This window comes from Corylus avellana, chromosome 10 (assembly GCF_965113065.1).
Source record: "Corylus avellana chromosome 10, dhCorAvel1.hap1.2, whole genome shotgun sequence".
In the NCBI taxonomy this organism is placed as follows: Eukaryota; Viridiplantae; Streptophyta; class Magnoliopsida; order Fagales; family Betulaceae; genus Corylus; species Corylus avellana.
This window is the reverse complement of record NC_142499.1, coordinates 13,104,806-13,119,182: the sequence shown is the minus strand read 5'-3', so window position 1 is coordinate 13,119,182 and position 14,377 is coordinate 13,104,806.

Below are 14,377 nucleotides of genomic sequence, written 5' to 3'. Positions count from 1 at the left end.
GAGTTGCTGAAGTTCCTGTCTGGGTAGGCCTTCTAGCCGTCCGGACGGCACTATGTTATTTTTATGCACGTTTGTTTGTGTCCAGACAAGGGGTGTGTCTTGTCCGGACACCCTTCATAGGTTTACAAATCCGACCTTAAGTTGTACTTGCTTTAGGTTTAGGTCTTGGGGGTCTATAAATACATGTTTTATAGTCCTAAGAACGCAGTTTATTATTATTATTTGGTTTTTTTCAATAAGAATACTCAAAGTTGAGTTTCTTCATTATTTTCCTTTAAACCTTAGAAAGTATCTATTGTTTATAGAAGATTTCTCTGATTTGTTATAGGCTCACAATTTTAGGAATATTTATCCCTTCTACTTGCTGTTTTTTCTTGTCTATCACAATCTTACGCTGCATCAGTTGGTATCAGAGCCCAAGTTTCTTTCCATGGCGCCGCCAAACACAAGGGGAAGGGGTAATCGCTATGCAAACTTGGAAGACGTGTATAATCGGGAGGAGACAGCTCGTGAAGAACAAGCGGCAGCTTATCAACAACACTCAGAGGCACAATTTGCGAGTCTGAGAGAACAAATTGAGGCCCTCACCAAACAATTGGCCGACAGGGGTGGTCGTAGAGGACGTCAACATATACCCTCACCGCATGATTCGGAGAAGGACAACGAACAAAGTGATGGGGATGGATACATGAACCCTTTTGTGGAGCGTGGAGTGCACGGGTGTCAACCCCCTGTACAAGTTCATGCCAATCAGTGGGAGTCCGGTTTCAAACTCGTTATTCCAGAATTTCAAGGGGGTCTCCAACCTGAAGAATTTTTGGACTGGGTAGTGGTAGTTGGAGAAATTCTGGATTTTAAGGGGGTGTCCAGGGTCGACAAGTTTCTTTGGTTGCAACCAAATTTCGGGGAAGAGCAGCGGCATGGTGGCAACAATTGAAGCAATCAAGAGTGTGGCAGGGCAAGAGGAAGATCAATAGTTGGGAAAAACTATTGAAGTACATGTGGCCGACCTTTTTACCCTACAATTATACCCAAACCATGTATCAACGGCTATAGAATCTAAGCCAAGGTTCGAAGTCCGTGGATGAATACACGGAAGAATTCTACATGTGCTTAACGCGTGTTGATCTAGCCGCGACCGATGATCAACTAGTGTCCCGATACATTGGAGGTTTGCATCAACAAATTTAGGATTCTTTAAACCTCTCTGATCCCCATAATGTGTCGGAGGCCCATCAAAGGGTGCTATTGCTAGAGAAAACAGTCTCACGAGGGCCTTTTGGAGTATTTGGCTGTGGAACCAAGGGAAGCACAAACCGATCAAATGGGCCATTCAAGGCTCAAAGCACCACGCAAACCCCAAATCAAAGTAGGGCTCCAACTACAACGGGAACACCTAACCGAGTTGTAACAACTAGTGGGCCTAAGTGCTTTCGATGTGGTGAACTGGGCCATTGGATGATGGATTGCTGCAAGGGAAAAACTACAGTAAGGGTCTACTTATTCACACGAGAGACACCTTCGATGAACAAGGTGATAGAAAGGAGCAAGAAACAACCTTCGACAACTATGGGGAGGTCGAGGAAGAATTTGTTTAGGGATGTTAAGGCGGTTATCGTAACCACCTTAGCGGTTAGTAGATGTTACTAACCACAACCGCTAACCGCCTAACGGTTAACCGCCGGTTAGCGGTTAGTAAAATAGATAACCGCCCGCTTTTTCAAAATTGGGCTTTCTTTTGGGCTTTTTGACCTTCTTTTTTTGGGCTTTTTTTTACCCCTTTTTTTTTCCGTATTTTTAGTGTCTTCTTGGACCCAATTGCTATAAAAAGAGCCCATATTGAAAAATAAAAAATATTTGACCCAAAATTTACATTTACTTGTACTTTAAAAAAATTTCCTTAAATATTAAATCATAACCGGTTAACTAAAAAAATATATATATAAAAAAAAAAATTCAACACAACATATAAAAAACAGTTCAAAATTCAGACAACTATCACAGCATATAAAAAAAAAACCAAATCAACCCCTATGGCTGCCATGGTCTTCAACGCACACACAAAGCTATAGCAATGAAAATGAAAAGACAGCCTTGTCGTTGTGTGTTACTCTGCCCAATGTGAGAGGACGTGTGGGTTGAAACAACGTGCATTCGGTAGTCTCAACAATTTTTTTTTTTTTGGTCATTTTTCTATATTTAAGAAATTAAATTACTAATGAAACTGCCCTTGAACCACAAGAGATGGGTTTAAAATAATGACAAATAATAAAAAAAGAAAAACAGCTATAAAGACAAGCTCGCCTCTGAGCATTTATGTGATTACAGCTTAAAAGTCATACTTTGAATTAAAGCAATGAAAATGAAAAGACAGCCTTGTCGTTGTGTGTTACTCTGCCCAATGTGAGAGGACGTGTGGGTTGAAACAACGTGCATTCGGTATTCTCAACAATTTTTTTTTTTTTTTTGGGTCATTTTTCTATATTTAAGAAATTAAATTACTTTCTTTTCTTTATGTCAAAATACATTTCAATAGTTTTCTTTAATCATTTTCTATATCATTAAAATATATTTTTTTAATTATATTATATATATGAGAGGAGAGATGAGAGAGAATTGTGAGACATGAGAGGAGAAAAGAGAGAGAATCATTTTTTTTTATTTTAATAATCATAAAAATTGCTGTAATAAAACCCGAAACATTGGGTTTACTGTAGCAATCCTAATGTTTATGGCTCATTTAAGAAGTCTACTGTGAAATTTTTTTACAATTTTTGGACATATTTTCTAAACTTAGGGAACATACTCCCTTATAAAGAGTCTAATAAGAATGCTCTTAATTGGGTAGGTGGCGGGGATCCGGATCCCCTAAAAAACATATCAATAAGCCTATTAATAAGCCCTAAGCCGTAAGCCTATTAATAAGCCCTAAGCCATCCCCAATGAGTAGCTCAATTGGCTGTGAACTTCGCCTTATGAAGTAGAGGTCACTAATTCGAATCCCTCCTCCCCTTTCCCTTGTGTGGACATGTTAAAAATAAATAAATAAATAAATAAGCCCTAAGCCACTTTCTTCTTCTTTCTGGTCGGATGGGCTCGACCACCCCCAAATGGGGAGCCAACCCAAATTTTTTTTCTTTTCGAATTTTTTAATTAAAAAAATATAATTAGGTGCCACGTCATCATTGATGACGTGGCCACTTATGCCAAGTGTCAAATTTTATCAGGGTCCACATGTCTGTGACGAGGACTTCCGTTAAGTTAACTGGCGGTCAACGGACGGAATGACTAATTTGGTCTTTATCAAAACCACAGAGATCTCCTGTGACAAAAATCAAAACATAGGGGGGGTGGGTGGGGGGGGGGGAGGGGGAAATAAAGAAATGAAACCCTAAGGGGTATTAGGTATTTAATCCGTTTGTTTTTCCAAAACCTATGTCTTCTTCATGTTTTTATTTTTTATTTTGATTTTTTCTGCTTCATATCAAGAAGTGATTTGTAATTTAGGCCAATTATAATGATCTATAATTTATTTTTGGTACCACATGGACTGATTTGTAATTATATATATATATATATATATATATATATATATATATATATATATATATATATATATATATAGCTCTGTGTGTGCGTTGAAGACCATGGCAGCCATAGGGGTTGATTTGGTTTTTTTTTATATGCTGTGACAGTTGTCTAAATTTTGAACTTTTTTTTATATGTTGTGTTGAATTTTATATATATATAAACCAAATCAACCCCCAATACCCCACACGGCTGCCATACACAATATAATCCAAAACTCATTTCGATCATACCCCAATAATCAATAAATACACAATAAACGACCCAAAATCATTGGAAAGAATTGTTAAATAGTAGGAAATCAAAAATTAAAGTAGCTTGGGCAACTACACAATACATAGAGCACTTCAAAAACTCCAAGAAAATGAACCCAAAATCACTGACCTTGGCTATCTAATTTGAGAAAAAAACTACCCAATATTTTCGTTTAGCCAAGCGTGAGCAACGGGTAAGTTTGAGAGAGTTGAGAGACGAGAGTTGAAACGGTGTCGTGGTGAGAGTTTGAGAGAGGCTGCTGTGGTGAGTGATTTTGAAATGATTTTCATGAGATTTAGGGTTGGGAAGAAAGAGATGAATATATAGAAGTGCAAAACGGCGTAGTTTTGTCTTCTATATAATTTTTTTTTTTTTAAAGGTTCAAGGGTAAAACTATTAACTATCAATGATTTAATTTTAAAAAAATTATTACAAATGGTTCAAAAAATTCAAAATTGTTCAAAAAATGGTTTTTTTTTTTTTTTTTTTTTTTTTTTTTTTCAAAAAGTGGTTAAATTTCTTTTTCTAAAAAATATTCAAAAAATACATTAATACTTCAATTGTGATTATAAGTAACACATTGTTGAATCTAATACCAATTACTTAATTTGATATTATATAATCATATAAACTCATTAAATTATATCATATGATTAATTATTTAAATTATTATCATATTTACTTATAATCTTTTTCTTTGAATTGAACTTAATATTTAATGGTAAATGGTAACGTTCAAACTCCTAAATCCTAAATTCCTAAAGTATCTAATAATGCTTTTAAATAAATTGTAGTTATAAGTAATATATTGTTTAATTCAATTGAATCAATTGTGATTATCATTGTACATGAATCATATAATTAACTCGTAGGCTTATGACTTATGTGTTATGTCATATTATATATGTATTATTTATTATTATATAATCATATTATTTAATGATCAAGTCATCATGTGATATAATCATATCAATTATAGTGATAATATATAAATTACTAAAATTATAATGATAATACATTAATACTTAAATTGTGTTTATAAGTAACACATTGGTCATTGTTTAATCCAATGTTAATTACTTATTTTGATATTATACGAATCATATCATCATTGTATATTAATAATATGATTCACTTGAAGTATTGAATAAAATATTTGAATTGTTATTGAATCATATGATTAAGTATTGATATTATACATTTACATTATTCATATGCATATGTAGACTTATATAGACTTATAACATATATAGACTTATAAGTTTATAACATACATTGGAAATAAGTATCTAGATATTTAATTATTGTATTAGTATGAAATGGTATACTTATGAGTTATGTCATATTATATATGTATAATTTGTTATTATATAATCAAATGATTTAATGATCAATTGATCATGTAATATAATCATATAAATTATAGTGATAATATATTAATACTCAAATTGTGATTTAATTATTTTTAAAAAAAATTGTAATTTAATGATCAAGTGATTATGTGATATAATCATATAAATTATAGTGATAATATATTAATACTCAAATTGTGATTTAATTATTATTATTTTTTTAAAATTGTGATTTAATGATCAAATGATTATGTTATATGTATAAATATTTTTATAATTATAATTATAAAAATATATTATAGAAAAAGGTAGTTAGCAGTTAGTGGTTACGGTTAGTAAACCCAATAACTGTTAACCGCTAGGCAGTTATAGCGGTTAGGCGGTTAGCGGTTAAACAGTTAGCCGTCACTACAAAATTGCTGTGAATTTTTAACTAGGACTTTTTGACATGTCAATACCATTGACACGTCAAAAACCCATTTTGACGTTTCTCAATGGTTAAAATTGGGGGTGTCAAAAATTTTGGATTTTTGACGTGTCTACAGTGCCACGTCAAAAGTTTTTGACGTGTTAGAGACGACACGTCAAAAAAAAATTTGGTGCCACGTCAAAAGTTTTTAACATGTGAAGACAGCCACGTCAAAAACAATTTTTTGACGTGGCACTATTCAGCACGTCAAAAAAGTTTTTGACGTACTGAACAGTGCCATGTCAAAAAATTTTTGACCTGGCAAAAGTGCCACGTCAAAAATTTTTGCAATCATTTTTGACGTGTCACTCCGTTTGACACGTCAATATATATATATAGAATAAAAAATGACAATTCCAATATTCCTGATTACAATATTACAATACAACAATTCCAATTCCAATATTCCAATATTTCTAATATCCAAATACAAATACAATTACAATTACAATTCCAATATCCAATACATAATCCGATTTCAATATCCAACACATAATCCGATTCCAATATCCAATACAATCAAATATAATACAATGCAATCCAATTCAATACAATCCAATACAATCTAATATCCAATCCAATATCCTATCAAATCTAATCCAATATCCAATATCCAATAATACATATCAAATATCTAATACATATCCAATTTCCAATACATTCAATACGTATAAAATTCCAACACAACTTCATTAAACAAAATTCCAACACACATACTACGTTCCAACCTAACACATAACAAAACATATATATACATCGAAAACACGTTCCAACACAAGGCAAAACAAATATACAATAAAACACTTCTGGACTATTTGTTAGAAATAAGTTCCAATTAGTCTCAACAAACATATAATTTGATCTAACTATATACAAAACAATAAAAAATAGTATATATATAGAACTTAACAAATAGTGATGATAAACAATGTGTGGCGCCCAATTCAACACAGTCATCCCCCAACTCTTAATCTGTGTTACCTGCAAATGAGTTGTGAACCAATAATAATCAATATAAAAATTCAAAATTAGTCTATACAGTGATGCAAATATACGTTAGTTCTAAAATGGACCGCTGTAACTAGGGGTTTCTAACAGTTGTTTCTAACAGTTAACAACTGTTACAAAAACAACAAAAAATATATCATTACCTCTGTGAGGTGCAAATCCAAAGGTCGACGCGAACATGGCCTCGAACTGACGAAAATAGGCCTCAAACATGGCATCTTTCTCTGCTATCTGAGCTTTTTGTTCTTCAATCTGCTTCGCCATCTTATCTATTGCATGTATTTGTTCTGCCCGCTCCTCTTCCATTGCACGTCTTTGTTGTACCCGCTCCTCTTCAAGTTCTCTAATTCTATCCGTCATATGTGAGAACAATGAGCTCCAAGAATTTTGAGACCGTGCCTGGGACGGTGTATAGTACGAATGTATGCTACCCCGCACCGACAGCACATTCGGATCAACCTGTCGGACCCTGCCAGCATACTCAGGCTTATTTCTGTGCGCTTGAGCATACGCGTCATTAGGTGTTCACCGTACCGTCCCTTCAATCACGATCGACGTCAATGCCGGGTCAGTGGGCATCAATTCCTTCCTCCTCTCCTGTACATTAAAAAACAAGTTAGTATTTCATATGAGGAACGTTAATCATAAATAATTTATCAAAATATATATGCTTAAGTATTTACGCATCTCTCCCTGACAACTTCATTTAGATAGCTACCACCCTTCTTCGTGTGTGTCGAGATGTAACTTTTCGCTCGAGTCGGAGTAGTTCCCAAGGATAAGGTCTGCATAGAAAAAAAATCAATACAAAAACAAACATAGACCTACAACCGATTATATATATATATGTGTGTGTGTGTGTGTGTGTGTGTGTGCGGTAAATATATATAAATACCTCTTGATGTGTCGCCTTAGTGAAGCTCATCGACCGGTGCAGTGAGGTGTGTTGGTTTTGCTCGCAATGCCTTCATGTAGGCAGCAAACTCCTACATGTATACCACTTGTAAAATGTCAGGCCTAACACAATTACAATTAATGAAACTACACAATTAAATTAATTCAACTACACTCGTGATCTACCTGATTCTTCGGGTCGCATCATTTCGCCAACAAGACATTCAAGTCCTCGACGTTGTATTCCCTAACAACGGCCTCACCCATTCTCTCCTTCACTGTGTCTGGAGTATCGCTCGATCCACCGAGTCGGCATTCACGGACAAGATGCACGACCAAGTGAACCATCACGGTAAAAAAAACTTGGGGGGAAGACCCGTTCCATCTGGTACAAAGTGATACAAATGTCACCCTCTAGTCGGTCCATATCATTTTGTGTCAATGACGTTGAACATAGGCCCCTGAAGAATGCAGACATCCCAACAAATGGTCTAACCACGTTTCCTGGCAGTGACCCACGCAATGCAATGGAGAGAAGTTCTTGCATAATTACGTGACTGTCATGGCTCTTCAAATCGGATATCGTACGATCACTAAGTCGTACACATCGGGAAATATTCGAGGCATATCCGTCCAGCACCCTTACATTTCGAAACACTTTCAAAAAATGTGTTTTCTCATCCTTAGACATTATGTGCCAAGCTATGGGCATATATGTTTGACCATCCTCGCCCGTGTACGGATGAAGTATATGTCTCAATCTCATTTCTAGCAAGTCTGTGCGGGCTTGGATGTTGTCCTTCGTTTTTCCTGGAATGTCCAGTATTATGCCAAGTATGTTGTCCATCACATTTTTCTCAATGTGCATGACATCAAGGTTATACCGCAATAGATTATTTTTCCAATACAACAACCTAAAGAAAACACTTTTCTTCTTCCATAATACGTTAGCTGTCTTGCTTTCTCTTTTTGTCGGCCCACTCTTCTTCCGTTTCTTATCTTTTTTCTTATTATCCGTCCTTACCTTATTGGCATTCTCATCCCCATATGCCATATCTTGTAATTGTCTAAGAATTTTATTTCTACTTGGCACATCGGGAGCACATTCAAATTCTTGTTTGCCGTCAAATGTTCTTTTGTCCTCCACGGATGATCCATGGGCAAGTATCGCTTATGCCTCATATAACAAAATTTCTTACCGTGTTTTAACCTCCTGGACCTCATCGAGTACATACAGCAGGGACATGCCTTCTCACCCCTGTTAGGCCACCTGGACAAATCTGCATATGCCGGGAAACCATTAATTGTCCACATCAATTGCGCTCGCAACACAAAGTTATTTTTCTTAGACACGTCAAATGTGCGTACACCTACAGTCCATAGTTCCTGTAACTCCTCAATTAAGGGTCGTAGATAGGCATCTAGATCCATTCCAGGTGACTTTGGGCCTGGGATTATCAGGGATAGTATAAGTGACATTTGTTTCAAGCACATCCAAGGAGGCAGGTTGTACGGTACAAGCATTACAGGCCAAGTGTTGTGGGATGCTCATGTTCCCGAATGAATTAAATCCATCCAAGGTTAGTCCAAGCTTGACGTTCCTGCTGTCTGCTGAAAAGTCTGGATGCAAATTATCGAATGCCCTCCACACTTCACCATCGGCCGGATGCCTCAATACACCATCCTTAGTCTGGCCTTCTGCATGCCACCTCATATCAGGAGCAGTATGCTCTGACATAAACAGTCTCTATAGTCGTGGTATGAGTGGAAACCACCGTAACACCTTGACCAGACGTTTCTTACTCGATGATATGGGTTGACCATCCTCATCCAACTGAATTTCATCCTTCCACTTAGATACTCCACAAACAGTACATGTATCCAAATCCTTATTGTTCTTCCAGAATAACATACAATCATTACGACACGCCGGGATTTTCTCATACCCGAGGCTCATGTCCCTTCGAAACTTTTTTGCCTCATATGTATTAACCGGCAAAACTTCATCACTAGGAGGCAGCAATTGATTGATGAACTCAAGAAAAATGAAAATATTGTGTTACTAAGTCCGCCAACACATTTCAAATTGTACAGATGTACAGTAGCACTAAGCTTGCTATGTTTAGTCACATCATGAAGTGGCTTCTCTGCCTTCTTAAGCAAGTTGTAGTACCTTAGTACGTCACCATCGTCGACTTCTTCATTCACAATTTCTTCATTCTCCTGCACCGCCGCTTCAGGCTCACAATTGTCTTCCGTGACACTGTGCATGCCGAATAGATCACGCAACATTGACTGCATGTTTTCACCTTGTGATGTGCCTATACCCTGATCTGTGATCATGGAAGTCGAAGTAGAGACTGCAACAGGAGACCGGATAGGCTTCTCCCCGTGATAATACCAGGTTCTGTATGCAGTCATTATTCCCTTACCCCCTGCCAAGTGGTCAAATACCAAACCCGACGGGTGGCACTGCCTATTACGACACACCTTACAGGGGTAGTGAATTTTTCCATTAGGGATTGTACAGTTCCTAACTGCGAAGTCCACGAATGACCTACACCCGTCTCTGTATTCCCTCGTACCCCTAGACTTTGTCATCCAACTCTTGTCCATAGCTTTAGTTACTGGAACCCTAATTGAATAAAATAAATCTAAGTTGGTTAGTTAGATGTTATTCTTTTTTTAGTGTATTTCTTTAACTACATTGTTTCAATTTTTTGTTTATTTTTAACAAATAAACACATACATTGAGTTTTAATTATAAGATCTACATAATCTAAATTTGCAAAACTTAAACAAAATTAAGGTCCAAATTTAAATATATTTAACGTGCCACATGGGGACCCTAGGTAAAATATATGTGGCTATCTTATTTGCTGTAATTTGTTTTTTTTTTCTTTTTTTATGACATTTACATAATCTAAATTTGTAAGACTTAAATTAATTTTTTTTTATATATGGAGACCCTAGATAAATTAGATATAGCTATCTAGGTTAAATGTTGGTTTTCTTTTTTCCGTTTATTATAACATTTATGCATTTGTATGGGAAGTGTAGATAAATAAATCCAGCCACCTATGTTAGTTGTTTTTTACTTTCTTTTTTCGTTCTTAGCATTTACATACTTATTCTAAATTTACAAAATCTAAACATAAATTAACAACCAAAATAGATATGCATTTGTTATTTGTTTTTTTCTTTGGGTTTTTTTTTCTTTGGTTATGATAATGTGCAAAAGCAAAACCTACACAAAATATGAGTCTAAATCTAAATGCAAAATCCTGCACAAAAAAACTAATTTCAAACTATGAGGGTACGTAATTTTGCATACATGCATGCAAATACATTAAACAATATTTTCACCATATACAAAACATATATGTCAAACAAGTAATACAAAACATATATCTTAAGCAAATAAATAAATTAGCTAACATGTCGAAAGAATTTGTTAATATAACTACCTCAACAATATATAATAATGTACACTGTAAATTACATATTTATATAATTTATTTATTTATATAATATATAAATAAATAAATAAATTAGTATATATATATAAATAAATAAATAAATTAGTATATATATATATATATATATATATATATATATATATATATATATAGAGATTAAATCAGGTATATATATACCTGATTTTCGAGAGTCGATCGGAGAACGCGTGGTCGCCGGAGGGAGCAGCGATAGTGACGGGCGCTGGTGAGAGAGAGAACCACCGAGAGAGAGAGAGACAACGTGAAAAAGAGGGAGAATGGTCGGGCTGAGAGAGAGGACGCGGGTGAGAGAAATGTTGCAGAGGGCTGATAGAGAAAAAAAAATGGCGGATGATTTGGCTCTGCAGGTTGAGTTACGCGGGGGAGAGAAAGAAAGAGGGGGAAGAAGGAAGAAAGAAAAAAAAAAAAAAAGGAAAAGAGAGGGAAGGTAGCTGGATGCGTCTTCCCGAGGAGCTTTTTGACGTGCCATGTGGACACGTCAAAAACTCTTGACGTGCCACATGGCACGTCAAAACTTCTTGACGTGTCCACATGTGACACGTCAAGACCATTTTTTCATTTTTTTTAACTTTAAAATTATAATTTATATCATTTATTTATTCTATTATATAATTTTTTTTTCTCTTATATAACACATTATCCATACAATATACTTAAAACTAATTAGAGAATAAACAAATTAATATTCTAGATGTACAGCTAATAAAATTCATTTTTTTCGTGAGGGCTCAATAATCTACTCACCGAACATTGTATTTTATGTTGGCCAAGTTCATGTGGGGTTTGCAGGTCTTATAAAATAAAAGTATTATGTATGTCCTATATATTTTGTAAAAATTAATTTGTTTATGACATTAATTAATATTACTAGAATGATTTATGCATGATAATATCATATCATATTAATGAAATGCTTGATTCATATGCATGTAATAATATTAATTGTACAATAATATGATTATGATACTAGCTACTTGGCATGCATGTGATATATACGTATATACCAATTAATTTATACTAATATGATAAAATTAATTTTTCATACCAATTCAAATCTTAATTTTTTACAATCTAATTAATTTTAATTATAGTTAATTAAAATTTTTGACGTGTCTAATAATGACATGTGACACGTCAAAAATACCAACTTAAATTTTTGAAGTTTTAAATTTTAATATATATAATTTATTTATTCTATTATATCATTTTTTTTCCTCTTATATAACACATTATCCATACAATATACTTAAAACTAATAAGAGAATAAATAATTTAATATTTTAGATATTAATATTACTAGATTGATTTATGCATGATAATATCATATTCAAATTAATATTAAGGGTAAAGTTCACATACCCCCCTCAAACTACCACCTAATTGACAATGTTCCCCCCAAACTTTCAATTGTGACAATGTCCCTTCCAAACTACCAAAATATTGTCAATGTCCCCCCCACCCCCCTCCAAGACTAGCAAGAAGACAAAAATGCCCCAAATACCCCTATAAATTAAAAAAAAAAACGAAAAAATTTTAATTTAAAAATAATATTTTTTTAGAAAAACAATTTTTTTAAAACAAAAAATTTTAATTTTAATTTTTTAAAAACTGAAATTTGTATTTTTTATTTTTTAAAAAAAAAAACTATTTTTTTTATTTAGTTTTTTTAAAAAAAAAATTCATTTTATTAAACGAAAATTTTATTTTTTTAAACGTAAATTTTTATTTAAATAAAATTATAAAATAAAAATAAAAATAAAAAAACGAAAATTTTCAATTTTTATAAAAAAAATCAAAATTTTTTAAATTTTTTTCTTATAAAATTGATTTTTTTTAAAAAATCCAACGTTTGGATTTTTTTTTGTTAGTTTTAGGTTTTATCTAGAAGTTTTAGTTTTAGTTTTTTTTTTTTCTTTGTAATTTTACTAAGGGTAATTTCGTCATTGGGGGGAACATTGACAATTTTTGGTAGTTTGGGGGTACATTGTCACAATTGAAAGTTTGGGAGGAAACATTGTCTATTGAATGGTAGTTTGAGGGGGTTATGTGGACTTTCCCCTAATATTAATGAAATGGTTGATTATATTAATTAATTGGCATACAATAATAGTGTGATTATATATATATATATATATATATATATATATATATATATATACCAATTTATACTAATATGATAAAATTAATTTTTCTATCCAGTTAAAATTAATTTTTCATGCCCATTAAAATTAATTCACTACATTATTTTTTTTAATACATATTTTTGTTATGAGTTAATACCTAATTATAATTATAATTAATTGTAAATTTTGACATGTGACTTTAACATGTCAAAAAATTTTGACGTGTCTAACTAGACACGTCAAAATTTATTAACGTGGCAAATATAAGTTATTGTTTGCCGCATCAATAAACTGCATATTTTTTGTAGTGCGCTATAGTGGTTAGTGGTTAGCGGACGATTTTTAACCGCCCACATTGACACCCATAAATTTGTTACCGGAGATGATGGTCCTTTCTTGATGGTGAGAAGGAATTTTTTTACACCTCGGAAAGCGGAAGGTGACAATGGGCAATGCCACAATCTTTTCCACTCAACATGCACTATCGGGGGTAAAGTATGTAAGCCCGTCATTGATGGGGGTACTTGCGTGAATGTGGTAGCGGAGGAAGCTGTCCAGAAGTTGGGCCTCAATACATAGAAACACCCTACACCATACTGCTTGAAGTGGCTCAAGAAGGAAACGAAGTAATAGTATCTAAATGTTTCCTTTTGACCTTTTCAATTGGGTCTAAGTATAAGGACAAAACATGGTGTGATGTGGTTGCAATGGACGCATGCCACTTATTGCTAGGGAAGCCATGGCAATATGATAGAAATGCTCGCCATGACGAAAGGAAAAACACCTATAGCTTTTTTGTTGATAATGTAAAGCTAACACTCCTACCGAGCCCGGGAGATGGACCAAAACCTCTTAAAGAGGCGGCCCAAACCCTCTTGGCAAGACGGGAGTTCATCAAGGAGATGCTTGACTCTGATCAGGTGTATATGCTATATGAGAATGAGTGCACTACCACGAGGGTGGTACTGAAAACAATTAAGGAGTTGGTAGAGGAATTTGCCGATGTGTTCCCGAGCGAATTACCCGAAGAGCTACCGCCTCTTAGTGTCATTCAACACCAAATCAACTTGGTGCCCGGGTCTAGTCTACCCAATAGACCACACTACCGCATAAGCCCTAAGGAGCACGAAGAGTTGAGACGACAAGTAGAGGGACTACTATCCAAAGAGC